The 27,898-nt window shown below is 43.8% G+C and overlaps 1 long non-coding RNA gene across 1 annotated transcript in view; it reads left to right on the forward strand.

The window, feature by feature from the left end:
• Nucleotides 1-27,898, forward strand: part of LOC134343410 (uncharacterized) — a 157,355-nt gene that overhangs the window by 44,377 nt on the left and 85,080 nt on the right. The window contains exon 2 of the long non-coding RNA XR_010017221.1: nucleotides 2,988-3,192. This is a non-coding gene — a long non-coding RNA (uncharacterized LOC134343410). The remainder of the gene's footprint in view (nucleotides 1-2,987; nucleotides 3,193-27,898) is intronic.

Raw genomic sequence — 27,898 nt, forward strand, 5'->3', positions numbered from 1 at the left:
AGAGACTTAAATCTACAAGACAAATAGGGTGCTGACTTGTTAAAATTTTTTGGAGCATTCACTGAATGAATGATGTGGATAATACAGTAGAAGTACAATTTCAAAGCTCCAGTGAAAACATCTAATTGAGTCAGTGATAGAAACTGTGTTCTTCATTTGGGTCATTTCTATCTGATCTGGGACTGTTGTGTACATACATCTATTGATGCTTCTGGACACATCGTCAGTGATGTTCCTGGAATCATCGGGTGTTTGGGGTCTTTCAACATCATACAACCTTCTCCAGGTGACCCAGCCAGGGCTGATCAGACCCCAGCTTGTGTCCAGATGGCTAGCTACTTATGACTCCATGGCTCCCCTCTTTTGAGCCACAGCCATCTTGAGGTCCTCTCTGCCGCATCGGTGGTACTGCGGATGGCTCTCCTCTTCCTCTCTCCCTCGATGCCCAAAATGCTGAAGGCTCTAACTAAAGAACGGGCTACGAATCCCCTACAACCAACCTCCACTGGGAGACACCTTGCTCTCCATCCAGCCTGCTGACAGTTGCTGACCAGTCCTGGCAAGATTAATGCTGCATTTTGGTGCCTGCAATGGATATCTGTTCCATTTTCCAACAGTAATATTGCATGTTCTAAGTAAGGGACTGTCACAACAACAAATGAACACAAGGAATGTCTAGGGATCTGAAAAAAAGGAAATATTTTTTGATGATGTAATTGGTGTCCAACAGGAAAATTACTTCATATTAAATTTTCTTCCTTCAACTTGATTTTTTTTTTACATTAGAAATATTGCGTCAGATGACTTCCACCAGGAGGACCATAACCTCCTGGTAGAGTTTGGAGTCAATGACTCAGAGAGCTATGCTGTCTGGAGCCACGGCTTTATACTTTGCTTCTTGGTAGAGCCACCCATGCCAAGCAAGTCAAAGGGCAGAGGCCAGGCTAAAAGTGGTCCACCAGTCCTCCAGATTCAGGGATTCAGCTCAGGGCTACAGGTCTAACAACCCTGGCTAGTCAACAAAAGTTGTTATGGAAACAGAAATGAAGAATCCTTCTATATCTGTGTATGTCTGTACATAGCCAAGGACAGACAGAGATGGAAGACCTTCATGGCAGCCCTAAACAGCAGTGATGTGTCAAACAGTAACTACTGAGATGATTTGTGCTGACCATCCAGACAAAAATAACAAGCAATGGGATAATTACAGAAAAAGTACAGACGTATGTAACTGTAGACATTTACAAAAAGGTAAAAGGTCATTTTCACATCAAGGTTTTGTTTGCTCTATACTAGAAGAATCCAAAATGAAGCCCACAGTGAGCATCTTCCATTGTGATGCCATTTGTGTTAGCAATGCTCGGAGATGGTTGATGTAATTGAAATCCAGATGTTGGAACAGTCATAAAAAGTAAGTTTCCCCTATTAGAACATTAACCTGTATGAAATGCAGAAAGAATGCTCAAGTCATCTAATGCTGTTGTCAACACATTATTTACAATTTCTTCTCTCATAGACTCTAATGTATTTATTTTCCGAAGGGACATGTATAGCCACAGGGAAATCTCCAAGGAGAATACATTCTAATTTGTTTTCCTACTCTGAACCTTGAAAGCAATCAAGCAAAATCTGCAGGTTATCAGCTAGACATTACCATTTAAATTATTCATGGTGAGACTTTTCCAGCAGTCAGGTCATTTTTTTTTATTTCCTTTGAATTTCTTCGACATCACTCCTATGTAAACAGGTGAAAGTAAATTATACAGCAGTAAAATAGTTTCAGATGCAATGTTCAAATGAAATATTTATAATTATTTCTGATTTGAGGTTATTTATACAATTGGAACAAGCCTGTCCTCTGTCAATTGTGATTACTGTCGGTCTGAGAAATATAATTTAGACACAGGGAAAGCAGCATAGGGAAAAGGAATAGAAAATCAGTAACTGGAAAAGGAAGAGAAATTTATCCTCTGAAGGATATAGAAACTTGTGAATATTGTTTGACCAGTGAAACTAAATGTTAACAAGGATGCAGTTTTGGGCAAGTATTTACCCAAAGCAAATGCGAACACAAGGAAAGTGCAGTGACATTACTTTCTTAAAAGATCAAGGAGGTCCAGCATTGACTGAATATTCTAACAAACTTCTACAGATGTGGTATTTAAAGTATCCTGATTGGTGCAGCACAACCTGAACAGTTCAAATGTGCAGGAAGGTAAGTAGTTGCAGAGAATTGCGGATTCAGCCCAATACATCAAAGGCAAATCCCCACATCACCCATAAAACCCCTACACCTACAATTGGTAGTATCTACATGAGACGCTGCATCAAGAAGGCAGCAAAGATTTTAATCAACCAGGCCGTGCCATCTCCTTACAGCTAGCATCAAGCCTGAAGTTCCACACCACAACACGTTCAAGAACAGCTACTTACCTCCAACCATTCAGTTCTCGAATCATCCTGCACATCTCCTTGAATGATAACCCTCAGTGTAGTAACACCATAGCTACTTTGGCCACTTTGCAATACAAATGGCTTGCTTCTTTTGATCTAATTGTGGTCTTTCTTGGAAACATTGTGCATATGTTATGTTTATATCTCATGTTATGTGATGCTCCCCCAAATTAGGTTCACATACATGTGAGCATACTACCAACCAACTTGACTTTGACTTTAATTTTGAGAAATATTAGAAGAACTCAAATTCACATATGAATTTAAATGGTATAATCATAGCAGCACCTTGGATGATTATTGTACAAGTGAAGTTTTCTTCGAAGTTATGACTTATTTGATAGGTTTTGGAAATCATGAAGGATTCCATGTCGAACATGTTTACAAATTATTGCACCAGAATATTTCTTCTGAAAATGCATCAGTTTGCTATATGGTCTTCCAACAGCATGGCTGACATTGGGTCATAAGTTTGATGGGTTTGGCCATATCATCTGGCTGATTTATAACATTTATTATTATTCCAAATACAGTTGCCACCATACATATATGAATGGGAACTGCAGGAATTATACCAAAGATGGATATCCTTGCTGAAGAGACTATTTGGGTTCTGTGGAATGATAGAAGATCAGCAGGTTGAGCAGTACCTGTGGGAGAAAAGGGATTATTGACATTTTGGGTTGAAACTCTGCATGGAAACTCCATTGTACTATTCTGCTGCAAAGTCTCTTCAAGGTATGCCTGCTCCCCTGTCTTTGATGGGAGTTCTGTGAGACCTTCTCTGGCTGCTCCCCCCTCTGTGGTTTCTGCTGCACTCCAGCTCATCACGTTCTTACCAAGACTCACCACTACTGGCACATGTCATTCACCAATACCTGCCATCGTGGCCCAAGTGGCTTCCAGCTCTGTTTACGGGCTTCCTAGCTGGGCCTCATACAGAATCACAGGTGCATGTATTCAATTACCCTCCATGTCCTACTTCCCACCATTTGCGCCATGCATCAGTATCTGAGCCTATTTGTTTCTCTCCTATAGCTCCAGCCTTATTTCTCAAATTGTGCCACAATCCATAATTCCTCTTTGTTCTCCACCGGATACTAGAAACTCCATGTTTCTGACCTCCATGAAGGATTGAAAAATATGCTTATTCCCAGGCTGCCAATGATCCATCTTGGAATTCCTTGCTCTTCCACCCAACTTCAGGATCCTGAATATCTGTCAGCAGCACCTCACTTTTCCACACAACACTAAGCTCCCAACACTCCACTGGGTCTTTTCCTTCCCTCCCCCACCTCTGTTCCTCACCATGGCCCCTATGTTCTGACCTGGTATCCCACTCCAGCTTCCCACAGTACTCCTTCCTCTGTGATCAACCCCTCCTCTCACCTTGTCCCATCCCACTTAACTCACCACCCCCAAGTCCCCCTTCCCATTATGCCTTCTCCGTCATCTGACCTCATTCAGTGCTCCAGGTCTAACCCCTGCTGTGTCTTCACACCTCTCCCATCACCCTTGTACCCCTGAGCCTACACCTCAACTAGTTCTGCAACTGCCATGACTTGGATTTAATTCTTCTGTTGTCTCCACCTTTATGCCAAGTTCTAAGGTAAGGATTCCTCACTCTCCCCACAGATGGCTTCTTCTCACATATCCAACACACCCTTTCCAATTGGACACCACCTTCAGAGCTTTTACCCTCTCTTTACCTTTTAATCTCCAACTGCTGCCATGAAATCAACTTCTCCACAAAATCTCAGTCTTGTCTGCATTAAGTTCCATCTGCCATTTTTCAGCCCATTTTTCTAGCTGGTCCAGAACCCACTCCAATCCATGATCCCCACTACATGCCTGATCTTGGTGTCATTCACAAATTTGCTGACACAGTTAACCACATTATCATCCAGATTGCTGATATAAATGACAAACAGCAATGGACCCAGCACCGATCCTTGCAGCACTCCACAAGTCACAGGCCTCCAGCCAGAGCGGCAAGCATCTACCACCGCTCTCCGGCTTCTCCCATAAAACCAATGTCTAATCCAATTTACTACCTCATCTTGAATTCCGAGAGACTGAACTTTCTTGACCAACCTCCCATGTGGGACCTTGTCAAATAACCTTGCTGAAGTCCATGTAGACAGCACCAACTGCCTTGCCTTTACTAAATGTTGCCGGGTCTTCAGGAGTTGAGTTACAGGGAAAGATTGAACAGGTTAGGATTTTATTCCTTGAAGCATTGAAGAATGAGGGGAGATTTGATAGAGGTTTACAAAATTATGAGGGATATAGACAGAGTAAATGTGAATAGGCTCTTTCCACTTAGATTAGGAGAGATAAATACGAGAGGATATGGCTTTAGGGTGAAAAGGGAAAGGTTTAGGGGGAACATCTTCACTCAGAGAGTGGTGGGAGTGTGGAATGAGCTGTCATCTGATATGGTAAATGCAGACTCAAATGCAGTTTCAAGAATAAATTGGATAGGTAGGTGGATGGGAGAGGTCTGCAGGGTTATGGACTGGATGCAGGTCAATGGGACTAGCGGAATAATGTTTCAGCACAGACTAGAAGGGCCGAATGGCCTGTTTTCTGGGCTGTAGTGTTCTATGGTTCTATTAACTTTCCTGGTAACGTGCTTTTTTATCTGAACAGGGCCTCAGTATATCTTGAAAAGCAAGGTTCCCTAAACCTGTTATCCTCGCCTTTCATTCTGACAGGCACACATAAGCATTGTACTCTGAAAAATTCACTTTTGAAGGCCTCCCACTTACCAAGTTCACCTTTGCAAGAAAACAGCCTGTCCCAATCCACATTTGCCAGATCTTTCCTGATACTGTCTAAGTTGACTTTTCTCCAATTTAGAATCTCAACCCAAGGACCAGACCTGTAATTTTTTATAATGACCTTGAAACTAGTAGCATTATGGTCACTAGATGCAACGTGTTTCCTTATACAAACTTCTGTCACCTGCTTTGTCTCATTTCCTAACAGGAGATCAATAACTGCACACTCTCTCATCGGGACTTCTGTATACTGATTAAGGAAACTTTCCTGAACACATTTAAGAAACTCTGACTCATCTTGTCCTTTTACAGTATGGGCATCCTAGTCAATATGGAGAAAAATAAAAATCATTTACTATCACCACCTTGTGATTATTGCAGTATGAGATCTGTCAACAAACTTGGTTCTCTAAATCCTTCAAACAGTTGGTCATCTATAATATAGCCCCATTAATGTGGTCATACCTTTCTTATTCCTCAATTCCACCCATAGGGCCTCACTAGACAAGTTCTCCAGTCTATCCTGACTGAGCAGTTTTCCTGACTAGTAATGCCTTCCTTCCCCCTTTACTCCCTCCTGCTCTATCACATCTAAAACAATGGAACCCCAGAAAACTGAGCTGCCTCCTGCAACCAAGTCTTAATGATGGCTACAATATCATAATTCCAAGAGTTGATGCATCCCCTGAGCTCATCTGCCTTTTCTTCAATACTTGGTGCATTGAAATATATACAGCTCAGAACATTAGTCCCAACATACTCAATCTTTTGATTCTTGACTTTGAGGTTTTGACAACATCTGTCTCCACAACCACTATCTGTTCTGGCACCCTGGTTCTCATACCCAAGCAACTCTAATTTAACCCTCTGCCCTCCCTCTCCCCTCTCCCCCATAGCAACCCTCCCACTAGGGTATTAGCCCCTCCCCCCAGTTTAGTTGTAAACAATCTCTTCTGTGCAGGTTCTACCTTCTCTGGAAGTGAGCCCAATTATTCAAAAATCTGAAGCGCTCCCTCTTACACCAAGTCCTTAGCCATATGTTAAACTGTATGACCTTCCTATTTCCGGCCTCACTAGTATGTGGTAAGAGGAGAAAACCTGAGATCACAACCGTGGACTGCCTGCCATTTAACTTAGCACCTAAATCCTTGAATTGCAGAACCTCCTCACTCTTCCTATCTATGTCATTGCTACCTACATGGACCACAACCTCTGGCTGCTCATACTCCCACATAATAATGCTAAGGACTTGAACCGAGATGTCCTGGACCCTGGAACTCATGAGGCAACATGCCATCTGGGAATCTCATTGTCATCCACAGAACCTCCTATCTGTTCCCCTAGGAAATGAATCCCCCATCACCAAAACTCATCTCTTCTCTCCTCTTCACTTCTGAGCCACAATCAGAGACCTGGCCAGTGTGACTTTCCTCTGCTAAGTCATCCACCCCCCCCCCCCCCAACGGTATCCATAGTGGTACGTCTGTTGTTGAGGGGGATGGAGACAGGGGTACTCTGTAATGGCTGCTTAATCACTTTCATAATTCTGACTGTCACCCATTTTCCTGTGTTCTGCACCTTGGATGTAACTCCTTCTATATATTCTGTCTTTCAATCCCTCAGCCTTTCAAATGATCCACAGTTCATCCAATTCCAGTTTAAACTCCTGATCCTGGAGTATTAGAAACTGCAGCTTGCAGATGAAGTCAACAAGGAGACTAGAAGTCTTCCTGCCTTCTCACATCCTGCAAAAGGAGCATTCAACTATCCTGCCTTCTCTCACTCAAGGCTTGAAGAGCTAAAGCCTTAAGTCCCCATTCTAACATTGTCCTCTCCAACAAAGGCCACTCTGCTTGCCCCTTCCTTATTTTTATTTGCCTTTTCTAATGAATCACAATCTCTGGTTGGCGGCTGTTCAAATGCGGAAACACACGCAAACCATGGTTTTTTGATGCACGCTCGCTGACCTGTGTCAGTCACCTCTTCTCTCATACCTGATCTCTGGCTACTGTTCAAATGCCAAAACTCCCACAAGGTGCTGCTTTTTCATGCACACTCTCCAAAATGTGTGAGCCACCTCTTTTCTCACTCCCAATCTCTGATGGCCACGGCTCAAGTGCTGAAAAAATCTTCCAAAAGATGGTACTGGTGAGAAGGCCTCCTTCCAAACCCATAATCTTTCACCAATAAGAAGGAAAAGGGCTTCAGGTGCATCAGAATACCACTACTTTCAGGTTCTCTTCCACTTTGACTTGCTGATTATTTCATTGGTTTTTCATCGTCAATGAGACCAAATCTTGGAACTCTCTGCCTAGCACAATGACAGGAATTGATCAAGAACGCAGGTCATCAGTATATTCTCAAGGGCAATTAGGGATGGACAAAAAGTCACTGCCCAAATCCTATTAAATAATTAATAAAAATAATTTTGTTAGCGTTCTGGATTGAGCTCATGGGTTCAATTTGTTCTGTTTGAGAACTCGATGAGGCTTTTCATTCCAGAACTAAGGAGGTGTCCTCCTTTTTCAAAAAAAAGGGCTTCCTTCCTCCACCATCAATGCTGCCCTCAACCGCATCTCTTCCATTTCATGCACATCTGCCCTCACCCCATCCTCCCGCCACCCCACCAGGGATAGGGTTCCTCTTGTCCTCACTTACCACTCCACCAGCCTCCGCATCCAGCACATACCTCTCTGCAACTTCCTCCATCCCACCATTAATCACATCTTCTCCTCACCCCCAGTTTCTGCTTTCTGTAGGGATCGCTCCCTACCTGACTCCCTTGTCCATTCGTCCCTCCCCACTGATCTTCCTCCTGGCACTTACCCTTGCAAGCAGAACAAGTGCTACACCTGCCCCTACACCTCCTCCCTCATGACCATTCAGGGCCCCAAACAGTCCTTCCAGGTGAGGCGACACTTCATCTGTGAGTCTTTTTGGGGTCATCTACTATATCCGGTGCTCTTGGTATGGCCTCCTATACATCGGCGAGAACAGAGGTAGATTGGGAGACCACTTCACCAAGCACCTACATTGTCCACCAGAAAAAGCGAGATGTCCCAGTGGCCGCCCATTTTAATTCCACTTCCCATTCCCACTCTGACATGTCAGTCCGTGGCCTTCTCAACTGTCGTGATGAGCAACACCCTATATTATGTCTGGGTATCCTCCAACCTGATGGCATGAACATTGATTTCTCAAAATTACAGTAATGTTGCCCCCCCCACCATTCCCCATTCCCATCTCCCTCACTCACCTAACCTCTTTACTTGTCCATCATCTCCCTCTGGTGTTCCCCCCTCTTTTCTATTTTCCATAGCATTCTGTCCTCTCCTATCAGATTCCCCCTTCTCCAGCCCTGTATCTCTTTCACCAATCTCTTTACTTCACCTCTTCCCCCATCTCCCGGTTTCACCTCTCACTGTGTGGTTCTTCCTCCCCTCCCCCCACCTTCTTACTGTGACTCCATCTTTTTTTCTCTGGTCTTGATGAAGGTTGCACCCCAATATGTCGACTGTACTCATTTCTATAGATGGTGCCTGGCCTGCTGAGTTCCTCCAGCATTGTGTGTGTGTGTGTGTGTGTGTGTGTGTGTGTGTGTGTTGCTTGCATTGTTATTTGTAGAATGCCCTCCTCCATTGCAAGACAAAAGTTTGGATAACAAACAAAGCTTCTGCTTGTAAGTAGTCAGGGTATATTTTTCCCTCCTACCATAAAGAGATGCCCAGTCTCTATTTATACTTTATACTTTATAATTTATACTTTATTGTCGCCTAACAATTGGTACTAGAACGTACAATCATCACAGCGATATTTGATTCTGCGCTTCCCACTCCCTAGATTACAAATATTACATAGTAAAATAGTAAAAATTAATAAATATTAAAAATTTAAATTATAAATAATAAATAGAAAATAGAAAAATGGAAAGTAAGGAAGTGCAAAAAAACCGAGAGGTAGGTCCGGATATTTGGAGGGTACGGCCCAGATCTGGGTCAGGATCCGTTCAGCAGTCTTATCACAGTTGGAAAGAAGCTGTTCCCAAATCTAGCCATATGAGTCTTCAAGCTCCTGAGCCTTCTCCCAGAGGGAAGAGGGACAAAAAGTGTGTTGGCTGGGTGGGTCGTGTCCTTGATTATCCTGGCAGCACTGCTCCGACAGCGTGCGGTGTAAAGTGAGTCCACGGACGGAAGATTGGTTTGTGTGATGTGCTACGCCATGTTCACAATCTTCTGCAGCTTCTTTCGGTCTTGGACAGGACAACTTCCATACCAGGTTGTGATGCACCCTAGAAGATTGCTTTCTACAGTGCATCTATAAAAATTAGTGAGGGTTTTAGGGGACAGGCCAAATTTCCTTAGTTTACTTAGGAAGTAAATGCGCTGTTGTGCCTTCTTGGTAGTGAACTCTGCTTGGTTGGACCAAGTCAGGTCATTTGTGATATTGACCCTGAGGAACTTAAAGCTTTTGACCTGTTCCACTTGCGCATCACTGATGTAAATTGGGTCGTGCGGTCCGCTACTCCTTCTGAAGTCAACAACCAATTCCTTCATCTTGCTGACGTTGAGGGATAAGTTATTGTCTTTGCACCATGCCACCAGGTTCTTAATTTCCTCTCTGTACTCAAACTCATCATTACCCGAGATACGGCCTACAACTGTTGTGTCATCAGTAAACTTATATATTGAGCTTGATGGAAACTTGGCTACACCATCATGGGTGTACAGTGAGTGCAGTAGGGGGCTGAATACACAGCCTTGTGGGGCACCGGTGCTCAGAGTGATTGTAGAGGAGAGGTTGTCCCCTATTTTTACAGCCTGGGTCCTGTCTGTGAGGAAGCTGAAGATCCAGCTGCAGATCTGAGTGCTAAGGCCCAGGTTCCAGAGCTTAGGAATCAGTTTATTTGGAATGATGGTATTAAAGGCAGAGCTATAGTCAATGAAAAGGAGCCTTGCATATGCGTCTTTATTCTCCAGGTGTTCTAAGGAGGAATGCAGGGCCAGAGAGATGGCATCCACCGTTGACCTGTTGCTCCGGTAGGCGAATTGCAAAGTGTCGAGGTTGACCTGTAGGCTGTGGTTGATGTGTGCCATAAACAATCTCTCGAAGCACTTCATAGCAATTGATGTCAGAGCCACAGGTCGATAGTCATTCAGGCATGCCACCTTGCTCTTCTTCGGCACTGGGATTATCATTGCCTTCTTAAAATATGAGGGAATCTTAGACTGAAGCAAGGAGCAGTTGAAGATGTCAGCAAACACTCCAGCTAGCTCGCTTGCACAGCCCGGAGAACCCATCCTGGGACGCTATCTGGGCCCGTCGCCTTCCTTGGATTCATCTTCAGGAGGGCCCTTCTAACATAGTCATAGTAGTCATAGTCATAGTCATACTTTATTGATCCCGAGGGAAATTGGGTTTCGTGACAGTTGCACCAACCAAGAATAGAGTATAGATATAGCAATATAAAACCATAAATAATTAAATAATAGTATGTAAATTATGCCAGGAAATAAGTCCAGGACCAGCCTATCGGCACAGGGTGTCTGACCCTCCAAGGGAGGAGTTGTAAAGTTTGATGGCCACAGGCAGGAATGACTTCCTATGACGCTCTGTGTTGCATCTCGGTGGAATGAGTCTCTGGCTGAATGTACTCCTGTGCCCAACCAGTACATTATGTAGTGGATGGGAGACATTGTCTAAGATGGCATGCAACTTGGACAGCATCCTCTTTTCAGACACCACTGTCAGGGAGCCCAGTTCCATCCCCACAACATCACTGGCCTTACGAATGAGGTTGTTGATTCTGTTGGTGTCTGCTACCCTCAGCCTGCTGCCCCAGCACACAACAGCAAACATGATAGCACTGGCCACCACAGACTCGTAGAACATCCTCAGCATCGTCCGACAGATGTTAAAGGACCTCAGTCTCCTCAGGAAATAGAGACAGCTCTGACCCTTCTTGTAGACAGACTCAGTATTCTTTGACCAGTCCAGTTTATTGTCAATTCATATCTCCAGGTATCTGTAATCCTCCACCACGTCCACACTGACATGGAAGTTGTGTAGGGAGCGATCCTAGTGGGAATAGGGTTCCCCTGGTCCTCACCTACCACCCCACCAGCCTCCGGGTCCAACATATTATTCTCCGTAACTTCCGCCACCTCCAACGGGATCCCACCACTAAGCACATCTTTCCCTCCCCCCCCCCCGCATTCCGCAGGGATCGCTCCCTACACAACTCCCTTGTCCATTCGTCCTCCCCATCCCTCCCCACTGATCTCCCTCCTGGCACTTATCCGTGTAAGCGGAACAAGTGCTACACATGCCTTTACACTTCCTCCCTTACCACCATTCAGGGCCCCAAACAGTCCTTCCAGGTGAGGCATCACTTCACCTGTGAATCGACTGGGGTGATATACTGCGTCCGGTGCTCCCGATGTGGCCTTTTATATATTGGCGAGACCCGACGCAGACTGGGAGACCGCTTTGCTGAACATCTACGCTCTGTCCGCCAGAGAAAGCAGGATCTCCCAGTGGCCACACATTTTAATTCCACATCCCATTCCCATTCTGACTTGTCTATCCACGGCCTCCTCTACTGTAAAGATGAAGCCACACTCAGGTTGGAGGAACAACGCCTTATATTCTGTCTGGGTAGCCTCCAACCTGATGGCATGAACATCGACTTCTCTAACTTCCGCTAAGGCCCCACCTCCCCCTCGTACCCCATCTGTTACTTATTTTTATGCACACATTCTTTCTCTCACTCTCCTTTTTCTCCCTCTGTCCCTCTGAATATACCTCTTGCCCATCCTCTGGGTCACCCCCCCCCCCCACCGTCTTTCTTCCCGGACCTCCTGTCCCATGATCCTCTCGTATCCCCTTTTGCCAATCACCTGTCCAGCTCTCGGCTCCATCCCTCCCCCTCCTGTCTTCTCCTATCATTTTGAATCTCCCCCTCCCCCTCCAGCTTTCAAATCCCTTACTCACTCTTCCTTCAGTTAGTCCTGACGAAGGGTCTCGGCCTGAAACGTCGACTGCACCTCTTCCTACAGATGCTGCTTGGCCTGCTGCGTTCACCAGCAACTTTGATGTATGTTGTTAATTATAACATATAGTTACAGCAGTGCAAAGCAATACCATAATTTGATAAAGAACAGACCATAGGCACAGTAAAAAAAAAGTCTCAAAGTCCTGAGTCGATTGACTCCCGAGTCCCCGATAGCAGGCGGCAAAAGGGAGAAACTCCCTGCCATAAACCTCCAGGCACCGTCAACTTGCCGATACCTTGGAAGCAGCTGACCCCGAGTCCATCCATCGAAAACTCTGAGCTTCCGAGCAGCTTTTCCGATACAGCCTCCCGAGTGCCATCCTCTGCCGAGGGCCTTCGACCTTCCCCCAGCCGCTGAAACACGCAAAGCCGAGGATTTCAGGGCCTTCAGCTCCGGAGATTCCAGTTACCACACGGTAGCAGTGGCAGCAAAGCAGTCACTTCAGGAGATTTAATATGAATCAGTCGGGCCTTTGTGAAGAAGGTTTGTTTTGGATTGCAGCATTGGTACCTTTTTCATAAGATTCTTAAAATGTCCTAAGATCTATAGCTGTAGACTATGAGGGAATACATAAAATTAATTTCTTCAGTATCTTCCACATAAGTAGACTGTTTCTTTATAGCAATTAATCCATCCATCATTATTTTAGAGCTTATTGCTGGCCTGGTTTCCATCGCTATGAGAGACTTTTGTCTATAGCATTAGATTTGGGACATGGCAATTCGTAGATGTCAAGGTGTAACTCAAAAATTTGGTTACTAGCTAAACCAGAAAACGATCAAATGGCTTAGCAAAATGTACGTCACACACTGCTGAGACACTAATCAATAAGAGGTCACTAACAATGTCACTAAACTGAATACAGTTGTTGATTACCCAAGTTGCAAAGGGATAAAGATTATATGACAGACACCCTAAATATCCTACGTACTTTGGTTAGCTATATATTACAAGAGCTACTTGAAGGTCATGCTACTCTAGAACCCATTCTCTTGAAATTTTCCTTAAATCTCCTGAAATTAATTGAGAGATACCATGTATCCCTAAAAAAACATGGATATCCATGACATTAACCTTAAGGTGTGAAAGCACAGTAACAGGCACTGAAATACAAGAATTGACTTCTTGCTCCCTTTTAAATGCATCCCAAGAAATGTACATATTATAACCTCTATTGACAAAAAAGAAGATTCTAAAAGGTTTTAAACTATGAAACATTTTAGTACAGTAAATAGAGAAATTAAATATTTCCATTGGTTAACCAGTAAGTGGTGGGGGGAAATAAGAAGAGGGAGCTGGGGAGGGAGAAGAGAGGTAGTAAAAATGATGTTTCTGTTTGTTTGTGTAAGAGATCTTTGATATAGAAAGAGGTGGACAAGAGAGCAATTCCTGTGCTGAGATTGGCTGCTTGTAGCTGTACCCATTAGGAATGTATTCAATTTTCTATCAAACTCATATCCTGGGAATTTGGTGATGGTTTACTGAGCAAGGGTGGACCAGTCATTTAAAGAAAATTTGACTTCTATCCAAAGAATTTTTTTTCACACATTGGATATCTGAAACAAAAACAGAAAATGCTGGAATAACACAGCAGGTTAGGTGGCATCAGAACTTAAAACTATCTTTATTGCCACGCGTTGTTATAACTGAGGTAGATAACCTACTCATCAGTGGCTAGGGCTTATGGGAGATCAAGAAAGATGTTGCTGTTGAAAGGTAGTTGGGAAGGTTGTTAATAAACCCTGTCTGCACATTCGTCCACCAATAACAGCCATGTGGTTAACCTTTTTGACCTGTTGAAGATGGCCATTTCCTGTCATTTATCTTATCCAGCTATTTTATTCAAGCTGCCTGCTCTGGCTATTTATGAGAGCTCTGAGATGTTTCTTTTCACAGACTGACCTCGAAATTAAAAGCTATATTTTCATCTTGCAGTGACTCTTGATGAAAACTTACTAACTGAGGTCATGACTTAGGGGTGAAAGGTGAGAAGTTTAAGGGGAACATGAGGGGAAATCTCTTCACTCAGAGGACTGTGAGAGAGGGAAATGAGCTGCCAGCGCAAGTGGTCGATGTCAATGTTTAAGAGAAGTTTGGATAGGTACGTGGATAGTAGGGATATAGAGGGCTATGGTCCTGGTGAGGTCGATGGGAGTAGGCATTTTAAATGTTTTCAGCATAGACTAGATGGGCTGAAGGGCCTGTTTCTGTGCTGTACTTCTCTATGACTCTATAACTCTAACTGAGATTTCACATCAGTATTTTCAGCGGATGATTTATGTCAGGAAAATTATGTCAATGGACCAAGAGTGTGAGTATTAATTAACTATTTGAATACAGAACAGATCATAAAGAGGCTCCATCATCCAATTGTTTAATCCAGTGATGATCAGATATTGCTACTCTCATGTTGATTGTCTTGGTTAAGGGATGTTTGCCAAACTCTGGAGATATCACAGTAGTACCATGTGACTGTTACACATCAGTAGACAAGACCTCTATATAAAAGCTTTGATTTCCCACCACACTATCAGAACTGTACTGGAAAGCTAGGGTAGATTATGGGCTCATGTCTCGGGATGAGACTTTGAAACCATAACTCTCTGGTTCACTACTGCTGATCTCCTGCTTGTATCCTAGACAACACAAAAACAGAGCAACTATGATAAAACAATGTAAGCAAATTACTCATACAGGCTTTTAATCTGCTTATGGTTATATTGCAGTCATGTGAAGAAAACAGCTAAAAACATGAGACTTAAAAATTCATGTTCCTAAAATGACATTATTCAATTTTGTCAGAAACTTTAATATTAGGGAATGTGTGCATACATGTGTGAGTGTTTATGTGGATACATGCAAGAAAATTAATCAACCTCAAAGAAACACTTCAGTTTGTGGTGTACCTTCCTAATAATCAACATGTTCCAATTTGCTTTAAACTAACTGTAGTATTTTCCAAGAGTGTTCACTGTAGGAAAGAATGAACAGTGGAAAGCAAATCAGAAATAAAAAGTCTTCATATATTCAGTGATTTAGGGACCTTGGCTTGAGATTTCTTGAATGAAGTTGCCTAATATGCCGAAAGCCTCTAGTGTTTTCTGTTATTGTTTACTCCATCACTATTCTCAGCGAATGGTGCTGTTTCAAAGAAAGGTTATTTTGTGTCAAAACATTCAGATATGGCCCAAGAGTCGAGAGAGAGACACTGAAGAGGTTGAACAGTTCACTGACTTTAATGAGAAATGTTGCAGAATTTAAAGGAAAAGATAAACAATAAACACTGGGCCCACAGGACCATTAACTAAAGCTCTCAAACTGGAAGTTAATGCCACTACTGCAGCCGGTAACAGTAACTAATACTAAATGAATTCCACTCCTTGATAGTGTCAGTCGAAACAGTGGTCTTATTTCCCAGACAAGGACGAGGGCAAGCAGGAGTTGATGGGGTTGTTGTGCTTTTGGTCAAGTCTTGACAAGACTAGAATGAAAAGAAGGGAGTTAAATGCCACCATAATGGAACACTAATGAGCTGGAATGTGCATGCTCACGAGCGCAATCGTCAAGCTTATTGTGCAGTCCAACTGCACAGGCACGTAACCCTGCAGCTAAGTCCGTGGTTGTGACAGCGACCCCTCCCTAGGCATAGCTCCCAAGGCACCTGTGCCCACTGGAAGTGCCATATGAAAGATTTGTCAAGGATGCCATCAGCTGGGACCCAAGAATGTTCCTCGGGATCATACCCCACTCAACCCACAAGGCACTGGAATTTTCCCCGCACCCGGCGACATGCCAGGAAGTGCCAGACTAGGGAACCATCCACCAAACGGGTAGGAGGGGGTGGTAGGATAACTGGAGCCAGGGGGAAGGTGGTAACTGGCTTGATCTGGGAAACATGGCATACGGGGTGGATCTTTATTGATGATGTTATACGCAATATATATAAGATGTTGGAGATATTCATTTCCACTACGAATGGTACCAACAGCATGGGGCCTATTTGCAGTTCTCAGCTTTCAAGGGAAGATCCCTTGATGCCAGCCAGACTTTCTCTCCTGTACTGAAAAGCCTCACCTGTCGGCCAGGCAGTCAGCCTGTTGGGCAGGTGGCTTCTGAGCCCACGGCAGAGAAGCCCTGGCTTGTCTCCACATGCACTTGTTGTGATGCATCAACTGTTCAGCAGCAGGAACTCCCACATCAATCTCCAGGTCAGGGAAGAGTGGTGGCTGGAATCCCTTCTGGCATTCAAGGCGGGCATGCCAGTGGAGGATGATCAGAGATTATTGAAGGCAATTCCTGCCCAAACTTTGGGAGCTCCAGGACATGGGATTGGAAGAGGCAAGGCAGCGCAGGGCTGTCTCCAACTGCTGATTCATTCCCTCAGTCTGGCTGTAAGATTGGGGGTGGAAACACGATGAGAGGCTGTACTCCCACAAGCATACAGAAAGCCTTCCAACAATGGGATGTGACCTGTGGTCCTCTATCTGCCTCTACTCCCCAAATTACAGCAGCAGCACTGCATGAGTAAGGAAGGAACAGCTCTGGCCTGGCATTGTCCTCTGACACGTTGAACTGTCGGGAGAGAGCATCAGCCTTGGCATTCATGCTACTGAGCTGGTAGATGAGGATGAAATTAATCTAGGTGTAGAACCCAATGGGCATGATGTGAGTTGATTGCCTAGGGCCTGATAAGCAGCAGGAGTATTGGCCAGACCAAAGGACATCACAAGGTACTCATAATGGCCAGCGAACGTGTTGAAAGCTGTCTTCCAATCATCGCCTTCTCTGTTACGGACAAGGTTATAGGCAGTGTACAGACTTACCTTGGAAAATATGATTGCTCGAATGCAGAGGCAAGCAGGGAAAGAAGGTAGTGGTTCTTCATGGAGATATTGTTTAGGGGCCAAAATTTAATGCAAGGATGGACTCCCCCAACCCCGACCAGCTGATGAGTTTGATAGATGGATAAACATCAAGGCCAATGCCTCCTTGTTGTACTTTTCCATGGGTATCATTTCTCGATGAGCAAGGGAAATGAGCCAGCCCCGAGGAGGACTAGTACTGGGTAAGAAGTCAATGGCACGGTCGTATAGCCAGTCTGGAGACAGGGAGGTAGCCTCCTTTTTAATGAAGCCCTCAAGAAGATCATATTCAGCCAGAATACCAGCTCGGTCCGTACCTGCAGTTGACACAGGAGGGGACTCACAGACCAGAGCTTGAGCTGGACCAAGAGAGCTAGACAGGCATACCAGTCCCCACTCCTGGAGTGCTCTTAGGGACCAATATATCCATGGGTTATGTTGGGGTAACCAGGGGAGACTGAGCACCAGTGGCAGTTCAGGTGAATCAACCAGATAGAAGCAGAGATATTCCCTATGGCTGACTTCAAGCACAAGTTGGAGGGGTTCAGTGGAAAGATGGATCTTGCCAATGCCCAGAGGTCAACCATCCAGGGCCTTGACATCGATATTCTCTCACAACCTCTGAGTCAGAACTCCCCACTTTTGAAACAGAGAGATGTCCATGCAATTCCCAGATGCCCCAATATCAACAAATGCCTGAAGTTTGTGGGTCTGAGACCCTCATGACAAGGAAGCAGGATGTATCGCACAATTAGGGGAAGCTGACTGCAGAGAGAACCAAACCATTGGAACTCCCCTGTCTGCTGACTGGTACCCTCTTTTACTGGACACTTGGGGCATGATGCCCGGAAATAGGAAGATTATACAGGTTAACACAAGACTAAGGAGTTTGGAATAGGAGGGAGGGCATCAGATTTTTGGATCATTGGGCCCTTTTCCAGGGTAGGTGGGACCTATACAGGAGAAATGGTTTGCACCTGAACTGGAAGGAACTAATATCCTAGCATGAAAGTTAGCTAGTGCTGCACTGAACTGGGAGTGGGGGGAAGGGAGGTTAAACTAGAAATGCAGAGGGATGGGAACCAGAATCCTAGAACAGATAATGGAAAGGTTATGGAGACAGAAGTTGTTAAGACCTCAGGCAAAGTCAGGAATCAAAAAGTTAAGCATGGTATGCCTAATGTCCTGAGCTGCGTATATTTCAATGCAAGAAGTATTGTAGGAAAGGCAGATGAGTTCAGGGCATGGAACAACGCATGGATTTATGATATTGTAGCCATTAGTGAGAATTGGCTGCAGGAGGGCAACTAATGAGAAAGTGCACTTGATCTGCTATTAGGGACTGAGACAGGGCAGGAGAACACTTCGTGTAGGGGAACACTTCGCATCTAGTGATCACAATGCCATTTGTTTCAAATTAAATAAATCTGGTCCACCGGTTGAGCTTGTAAATTGGAGTAAGGGCAGTTTTGGTGGTTTCAGGAAGAATCTGGCAAGTGTGGATTGGGAGAGGCTAGTATCTGGCAAAGGTGTATATGGTAAGTGGAAGACCTTTAAAAGTGAAATTTCGAGAGCACTGTGCTTGTATGTGCCTGTCAGAATAAAAGGTAAAGAGAATAGGTGTAGGAAACATTGGTTGTCAAGAGAAAATAAGGCAAGGTTAAGTAAAAGAAGGAGGTTCATTGCAGGTATAGAAACATAGAAACATAGAAAACCTACAGCACAATACAGGCCCTTCAGCCCACAAAATTGTGCCAAACATGTCCCTACCTTAGAAATTACTAGGCTTACCGATAGCCCTCTATTTCTCTAAGCTCCATGTACCTATCCAAAAGTCTCTTAAAAGACCCTATCACATCCGCCTCCACCACCGTTGCTGGCAGCCCATTCCACACACTCACCTTTCTCTGAGTAAAAAACTTACCCCTGACATCTCCTCTGTACCTACTCCCCAGCACCTTAAACCTGTGTCCTCTTGTGGCAACCATTTCAGCCCTGGGAAAAAGCTTCTTGACTATCCACACGATCAATGCCTCTCATCATCTTATACACTTCTATCAGGTCACTTCTCGTCCTCCATCGCTCCAAGGAGAAAAGGCCAAGTTCACTCAACCTATTCTCATAAGACAAGCTCCCCAATCCAGGTAACATCCTTGTAAATCTCCTCTGCACCCTTTCTATGGCTTCCACATCCTTTCTGTAGTGAAGCGACCAGAACTGAACACAGTACTCCAAGTGGGGTCTGACCAGGGTCCTATATAGCTGCAACATTATCTCTCGGCTCCTAAATTCAATTCCACGATTGATGAAGGCCAATACACCGTATGCCTTCTTAACCACAGAGACAACCTACGCAGCTGCTTTGAGCGTCCTATGGACTCGGACCCCAAGATCCCTCTGATCCTCCACACTGCCAAGAGTCTTACCATTAATACTATATTCTGCCATCATATTTGACCTACTGAAATGAACCACTTCACACTTATCTGGGTTGAACTCCATCTGCCACTTCTCAGCCCAGTTTTGCATCCTATCAATGTCCCACTGTAACCTCTGACAGCCCTCCACAACACCTCTAACCTTTGTCATCAGCAAACTTACTAACCCATCCCTCCACTTCCTCATCCAGGTCACTTATAAAAATCACGAAGAGTAAAGGTCCCAGAACAGATCCCTGAGGCACTCCACTGGTGACCGACCTCCATGCAGAATATGACCTGTCTACAGCCACTCTTTGCCTTCTGTGGGCAAGCCAGTTCTAGATCCACAAAGCAATATCCCCTTGGATCCCATGCCTCCTGACTTTCTTATATAAGCCTTGCATGAGGTACCTTATCAAATGCCTTGCTGAAATCCATATACACTACATCAACTGATCTTCCTTCATCAATGTGTTTAGTCACATCCTCAAAAAATTCATTCAGGCTCGTAAGGCATGACCTGCTCTTGACAAAGCCATGCTGACTATTCCTAATCATATTATACCTCTCCAAATGTTCATAAATCCTGCCTCTCAGGATCTTCTCCATCAACTTACCAACCACTGAGGTAAGGTATAGGCAGGTAGGACAAATATGGTACCAATGGACTATAAGAAATGTAAGAGAACACTTAAGAAAGAACACAGGAGGGCTACAGGAAGCCATGAGGTTGCCTTAGCAATCAAGGTGAAGAAGAATCCTAAGGGATTCTACAGATACAGTATGTTAAGAGCAAAAGATTGCAAGGGACAGAATTGGTCCTCCGGAAGATCAGAATGGTAATCTAGGCAAAGAGCTAAAAGAGATGGGAGAGAACTTAAATGGATTTTTTGCATCTGTGTTTACGCAGCAGACGGACACAGAGTCTCTAGAAGTGAGATCATTGATCCTATATGGACTACAGAGGAGGAGGTGGTGTTTGCTATCCTGAGCCAAATTATGGTGGATAAATCCCCAGGGCCTCGGACTCTGTGGAAGGCAAGTGCAGAAATTGCTGAGGCCCTAGCAGAGATATTTAAATCATCCTTAGCCACAGATAAGTTGCCAGAGGATTAGAGGAAAGCTAATGTTGTTCTGTTGTTTAAAAAAAAATCTAAGAATAAGCCAGAAAATTATAACCAGTGACCCTGACATCAGTAATGGGAAAGTTATTGGAAGGTGCTCTGAGGTACTGGATATATGAGCATTTGGATGGACAGGGACCGATTAGGGATAGTCAGAATGGTTTTGTGCAAAGGCTGTGTCTAACCAATCTTATAGAATTTTTCAAGGAAGTTACCAGGAAAATCAATGACGACAAGGCAGTGGATGCTGTCCTCATGGACTTTAGCAAGGCATCTGACAAGGTCCTACAAGGTAGGTTGGTCAAAGAGGTTCAGTCACTTAGCATTCAAGATGAGTTGGATTAGACATTGGCTTTGTGGGAAAAGTCAGAGAGTAGTAGTAGACGGTTGTCTCTCTGACTGGAAGCCTGTGACTAGTGGAATGCCGCAGGGATTGCTGCCGTGTCTGTTGTTGTTTGTTATCTATAGAAATGATCTGATGATAATGTGGTTAAGTGGATCAGCAAGTGTGCATTTTACACCAAGATTGGAGATGTAGTGGACAGTGAGGAAGACTATCATGGCTTGCAGTGGGATCTGGACCAGCTGTAAAAATGGTAGATGAAATTTAATGCAGGCAAGTGGGAGGTGTTACACTACGGTAGGACTAACCAGTGTAGGTCTCACACAGTAAATAGTAGGGCACTGATGAGTGCTGTACAACAAAGGGATCTGGGAATACAGGTCCAAAACTCATATCACAGATAGATAGGGTCATAAAGAAAGCTTCTGGCACATTGTCCTTTATAAATCAAAGTACTGAGTACAGGAGATAAGATGTCATGTTGAAGCTGTGTAAGATATTAGTGAGCCCTAATTTGGAGTACTATGTGCAGCTTTGATCTCCTACCTGCAGGAAAGATGCAAGTAAGGTTGAAAGAGTACAGAGAAAATTTACAACGATGTCACCTGGTCTGGAGAATCTGAGTTACAGGGTGAGATTGTCTAAGTTAGTGCTTTATTGCTTGGGTGTAGATTGAATGAATTGAACTGACTTAATTTCTTACATCCTTCACATAGGTGAGGAGTAAAAATCTTTACATTATATCTCTGTCTGAATGTGCAATGTGTAAATTATAGTCATTTATAATAGATAGTATGTATAGTAAGATATATAACGGAACAATCAATATATCTTAGAAATACAATTGTGTCAGCGTGAATTACTGTATGATGGCCTGGAGGAAGAACTTTCCTGGAGCCTGTTGGTCCTGGCTTTCATGCTGCAGTACAGTTTCCCGGATGGTAGCAGCTGGAACAGTTGATGGTTGGGTTGACTTGGGTCCCCAATGATCCTTCAGGCTCTTTTTACACATCTGTCTCTATAAATATCCTGATAGTGGGAAGTTCACATTTACAGTTGCACTGAGCTGCCCATAACACTCTCTGCAGAGTCCTGCAATTGAGGTAAGTACATTTCCGTACCAGGCAGCGATGCAGCCAGTCAGGATGCTCTCAATTATGCCCCTGTAGAAAGTCCTTAGGATTCGGGGACTCATTCCAAACTTCTTCAACCGTCTGAGGTGAAAGAAGCACAATAGCAGGTTGTCCAGGTGCAGGTCGCGTCAGCTTCTCTCCTCAGGGTCTCAGTGTTAGCAACATTGAACCCAGCTTAAAAAAGATTTAGCTCATCTGGGAGAGCGGCAGTGATGCTGGCAGCACCATTGCATTTAGTTTTGAAGTCTGCGATGGTGTGCAGATCTTGCCATAAACTGTGTGTGTTGTTGGTGGAAGGTTGTGTCTGAATCTTGTCCCTATATTGTTGTTTCGCTACCTTGATGACTTTGTGTAGATTGTAGCTGCATTTCTTGAGTTACTGGTGGTTACTGGTGGTGAAAGCTCTGTCTCGTGCGGTGAGTACAGTGTGCATGGAACTGCTGATCCTGGGTTTCTGGTTTGGATAGATCCTGACCAATTTTTGGAGAACAACGTCCTTGATGCACTTCCGGATGAAGCTCATGACCCCTTCCATAAACTCAGAGACCTCCTCATCACGAAAGAAATTCCAGTTGATGTCATCAAAGCAGACCTGTAGCATGGAGACTGATTGGTTGGACCAACATTGGATGGTTTTAACTATGGTCACCTTTTGTTTCAGCTTTGGCCTGGACAAGGGCAGAATCAGGATAGAGAAGTGGTCAGACTTCTCAAATGGTGGGTGGAAGAGCACTTTGTAAGCGTTACAAAAGCGAAAGTAGCAGTGGTCGAGTATGGTGCCTCCCCATGTGCTCACCTGGATGTGTTGAAAATGCTTAGCAATGCTCAAATAAAGTCTCCAGCAAGGATGTACACATCTTTTGGGTGTACAATCTCCAGGGTGCTGATGGTCTCGTACGGTTCTACGAGAGCCAGGTCAGTATCAGCCTGCAGCAGAATAACAGCTGTGAACTCTCTAGACAGCCAGTAAGGTCTACACAGCAACACAAGGTACTCCAGATCCAGGGAACAAAAGGATTTGAGGGCATGCACATCTTGGGGGTCGCACCATGAAGCATGCCCCACCTCCTTTACTCTTCCCAGAGAGGTTTTTAGACCTACCCACCTGGAACAGGGAGAACCCAGAGGGCTCGATGGCATGACCCAGTATCTCCTCCATCAACCAGGTCTCCACGAAGCACAAAATGTTACGTTCCTTTGTTTCCCGCTGGTAGGAGATTCTGGCTCTCAGTTCGCACAGCTTGTTGTCCAGGGACTGAACGTTATCCAGGAGCATGCCACGGAGCAGCGGCCCATTAGTATGCCTTCTCTACCTGACCAGGATGACGGACCTTCTCCCTCGCCTCCAGCGCCACTTCAGAGGTAGCAACGGTGTAGTAAATGAGCTTCCCATGGATTGTGTAAGCAGGTTTTCCCAGTGTAGAAAAGGTGGCACGATGTGGGTGAGTGTCATTTTCCCGATTTTCAGAAGGGTCAGTCGATCATATCTGATGTGACTATTAGCTTCTTGAAGAAGAAATGCAAAGGAAATTGCAGAAATTAACAGTACACTGCAAAGTTGGTATAGAGCTCACAACATGGCTGCCATATGCGATGCCATCTTTGGATTTCAAGAAGAGGTTTGAGAGAGGTATACAAAATTATGAAGTGTATAGATAAAGTTAATGCAAGCACGCTTTTTTCAGTGAAGTTGGGTGTGTTGACAACTAGCGGTCATGGATTAAAGGGGAAATGTGAAAAGTTTAAGAGGAAAATTATGGGAAACCTTCACTCAGAGGGTCATAAGTATGTGGAATGAGCTGCCAGAGCAAGTGGGGCATGACAGCTTGATTTCAATGTTTAAGAGAAGGTTGGATCAGTACATGGGTGGTAGAGGTCTGGAGAGCTATGGTCATGGGCCAGGTCAATGGGAGTAGGCAGTTTAAATGATTCAGCATAGAAGGGTATATTTCTGTGCTGTACTTTTCTATAACTCTATGACTCTAAATGTCATGGATTACCACAACAGAGACAGAAGCCTGTTCTCCTGTGCCGCCTTCATTCATCCTGAGATGGGTGCATGCACCCCACTTTCATTGGCACCTTGATGGGTTGAGTAATAAGTAATTACAAATTCGAGATATTCTTTCCCTGTTCCACTCAGTTGCCTGGGCAAATGGCCAGAATAATAAGGTCATTTAGACTGTCCTGCTCGTCACGGAGAGCGATCTCCTGCCAGACCACCATGTTCCATCCATGCTAGAAGGTAATAAACAGGGATCTCTCATTGCATCCCATCTCCACTGAAAGCATGTGGAATTTTACTGCTTAGTCCCTCACTTCCCTTCTACCACAGATCCAGCTGTCTCCTGACCCTGTCAAACCCTGTTCTTAATTCAGCAATAAAATGTCAATGTGACTAGGCTGTAATGAAACCTTGCTCCTCTAGAGTGTTAAACAGGCTGAGTGGTGGTTCATCCGGGAGACATAACATGTACACCAGTTTACGTGCATCATCATCAAACTAATCCGCTGGGGTTGGAAAGTCAGCTCATACTGGGTAATGAAATTATTGCAGCCATCAGGGTCACAAGAGTATCTGCCCAGTGGAGCAGATACCCTATGTCAGGAGTTGTTCCTGGTCTGGACTCGGGAGTCAAGATATTAGTGGCTGAGGCTGCTGTGGCGACAGAATAGGAGGATCTGCAAAATGCTGGAAGTGGGACAGACGTGGCCAAATTTTGCTGAATTATGTTTGTGAGAATGCTAATGGCCATCAGCTGTAAGTTCATGGACTGTGGCTGTGAGAGCAGAAATTTCTACCAGTTTATTCTGATTAACTGTGGTGAGCAGCTGAACAGCTGCTGCGAAGGATAACACCTCTTCCTCCAGCTAAGTTTGGGCTTGTCAAACTGAGATTATCTGTTGCATTGCTTCAATCACTTCTCCCAACACAAAATCAACTGCCTTTAACTTTGCCCCTACAAGGCCAATGAATCTCAGGGATAAGGTCAGCTGTTCTGTCCCTGCTGGATCCATTTTCGTGCTCAAGACTTGCAGTCAAAACATTCGGATATGGCCAAAGTGTAGAGAGAAAGACATTGTAGTGGGTCAACAGTTCACTGAATTTAATGAGAACTTTTGCAGAATTTAAAGGAAAAGAAAAATAATAACAATGCTGGCCAACAGGGCCATTAACTAAAGCTTTCAACTGGAAAGTTAATGTCAACACTATGGCTAAAAACAATAACTAATATTAATTGAACACTACTCCTTGACAGAATCAGTTGAAACGCAGTAGTCTTCTATCCCAGACAAGGTAAGTAGGAAGTGTAAACATTGCTGTCCTTTCGGTCGAGTCACAACAAGACTAGAACAAAAAGAAGGGAGTGAAATACCACCAGAATGGAACACCAATTAAGACTAATAAACACCATACTCACAAAGGTGATGGTCAAACCTGTTGCACAGCCTGCCTGCTTCGGTGCTAGACCCTGAGCAGAGTCCGTGGTTGTGACAATTTTCTATCTCAGAGAAAGAAATATTTGTTCTGGACCTTCTGTGATCACAATCTATCAATCCAGTCTAGCAAAAGATTGCAAACACATGAGATTCTGCAAATGCTGGAAATCTTGAGCAACACCGAAAATGCTGGAGGAACTTAGCAAATCAGGCAGCCTCTATGCAGAGGAATAAACAATTAACATACCAGACTGAGAAGTCAGGGATTTTCTCCATAGCTTTCAAGTCCTGATGAAGGGTCTCAACCTGAAATGTCAATTGTTTACTCCCTTCCATAGATGCTGCCTGACTTGCAGAGTTCCTCCATCATTTTGTGTGTGTTGCAGTAAATGATTGTGTCTGCAGTATGTAAACCACTGAAGTTTCAGTGTTTGAATAAACCTATGAACACCCGGTTCCACCAATAGTATCTGTGTGATTAACTGAAAAAATTGCTAATTTAAATTTAAGAGTGCAAGATGTACTTGGAGAATGATGCGTCAAATCAGTCACATTATGATATAGTTAATGAACATTAATATATATGCATATGTGTTCAATACCAGTGAGGGGCATTACTTCTGTCTGTTACATGATATATTGTCTCAGCAAATTTGGGGTGTATTATGGTGCCAATCATGTTTAGAATTTCTCCACTCTCTGAATGCAAGTGTAGCATATAGATCCTAGGAACAAGAGTAGACCATACTGTCCTTTCAGCCTGTTCTGAATTCAGTAACACCAGGGCTGATCAAATTTTAGCTTGAATTTCACTTTCCTGGTGGTTCCATCTGATTAGATTACAATGGTACTGAAATCACTACTCACATTGTTTGAATAACATAAGATACTTAACAGTACCAATTAACTTCAAGAGATTAACAAAACATCAATATAAACAATCGTTCCAGTCCTGCTCCTACTGTTATAGAATTTCTCCACTTCAGTTTATTCATATCACATGAGATTTTTCCCAAAGCTGTCCCACACTCCATGGCAGCAACTGAATCAGTTGCTGTATCAGTTTTCTTAGGATTTTCATATTTTACACATAGTTGGGTTTGTGAGAGAGGAGAAATGGTTTCCCTCACCATTTCATCAGAGTATAATTTAAATAAACAGATATCACAAGGTGTCAGCTCTACCAAATGCTTGATCTGACTAAATAAAACCTCTGTTAATGTAATGCAGATATAAAACATGTAATCTTATGAGGGGCAATTTTCCCCTTGCAAAATTGATCTATTTATAAGGAACTATCTATAAAGCTTTTTTTTTTGCAAATCTAGAAAACAACTGTTGGGCAATTTAAGCTGCCAGTAATTAAAGGTATTTTAGTTTTTTAAAAAAAGTTTATCCCAATCCATATTTAAGAGTAACAGTAATAAGGATTTCTCATAAAGGAGTATGAGACAATGTTGAAGGACAAGATCAAACTGCAAACACCCTGCCTCATCAAACCAAGACAATGCAGTTCAGCTGCATCCAGTTGTGGGTGAAGAACATCCTCGACCAGTTTAGGATTCAGTGATAAATGCAAAAGATAAGTGAAGAACTTACATCATTTCCAAACAGATGCAAAGCAAATGATCCATCTCGACTTCCTCTGAGCTGGAATCCAGTCTCCAGACAATTCACTTCACTTCAAATCATATCAAGAGAGAGCTGAAATGCTGCAAGGCTTTGTGATCTGATAACATCCTAACTGTACTACAGAGGACTCGTTCTCCAGAACTAGGTACATTTTCAGCCAGGCTGCTCCAGCACAATTACAATGCTGGTGTGTATCTGACAGGTTGAAACATTGTTCAGGCATGTCTTGTTCACAAAAAGCAAGACAAGTTGAACATGACTAATTACTGCCCAATTAATTTACCTTCAATCATCAGCAAAGAGTGGGAACCATCATTGACAATGCTGGCTATCAAGTGACATTTATTCATCAAGAATCTGCACATCAATACCCATTTTGGATTTTAACATGACAAGTAGCTCCAGATCTAATTACAGCATTGGTTTAATCGAAGAAGTAAGTTGTGGAAATGAGATGAAAGTGATTGACCTTGATGCCAAATCAGCAGAGTGTTGAGGATAGCATCAATAAAACTGATGTCAACAGTCATTGATGGGAAAACATTCAATTGGTTGGAACCCTATCTCACATGAAGGGAAATTGCTGTAGTTGTCCACCCCTACTCTTTCCATACATCACCAAACTAGTCTCTTGGGGCAGTGTTGTAGGCCCAA

Source organism: Mobula hypostoma, chromosome 3, assembly GCF_963921235.1.
Source record: "Mobula hypostoma chromosome 3, sMobHyp1.1, whole genome shotgun sequence".
Lineage (NCBI taxonomy): Eukaryota > Metazoa > Chordata > Chondrichthyes > Myliobatiformes > Myliobatidae > Mobula > Mobula hypostoma.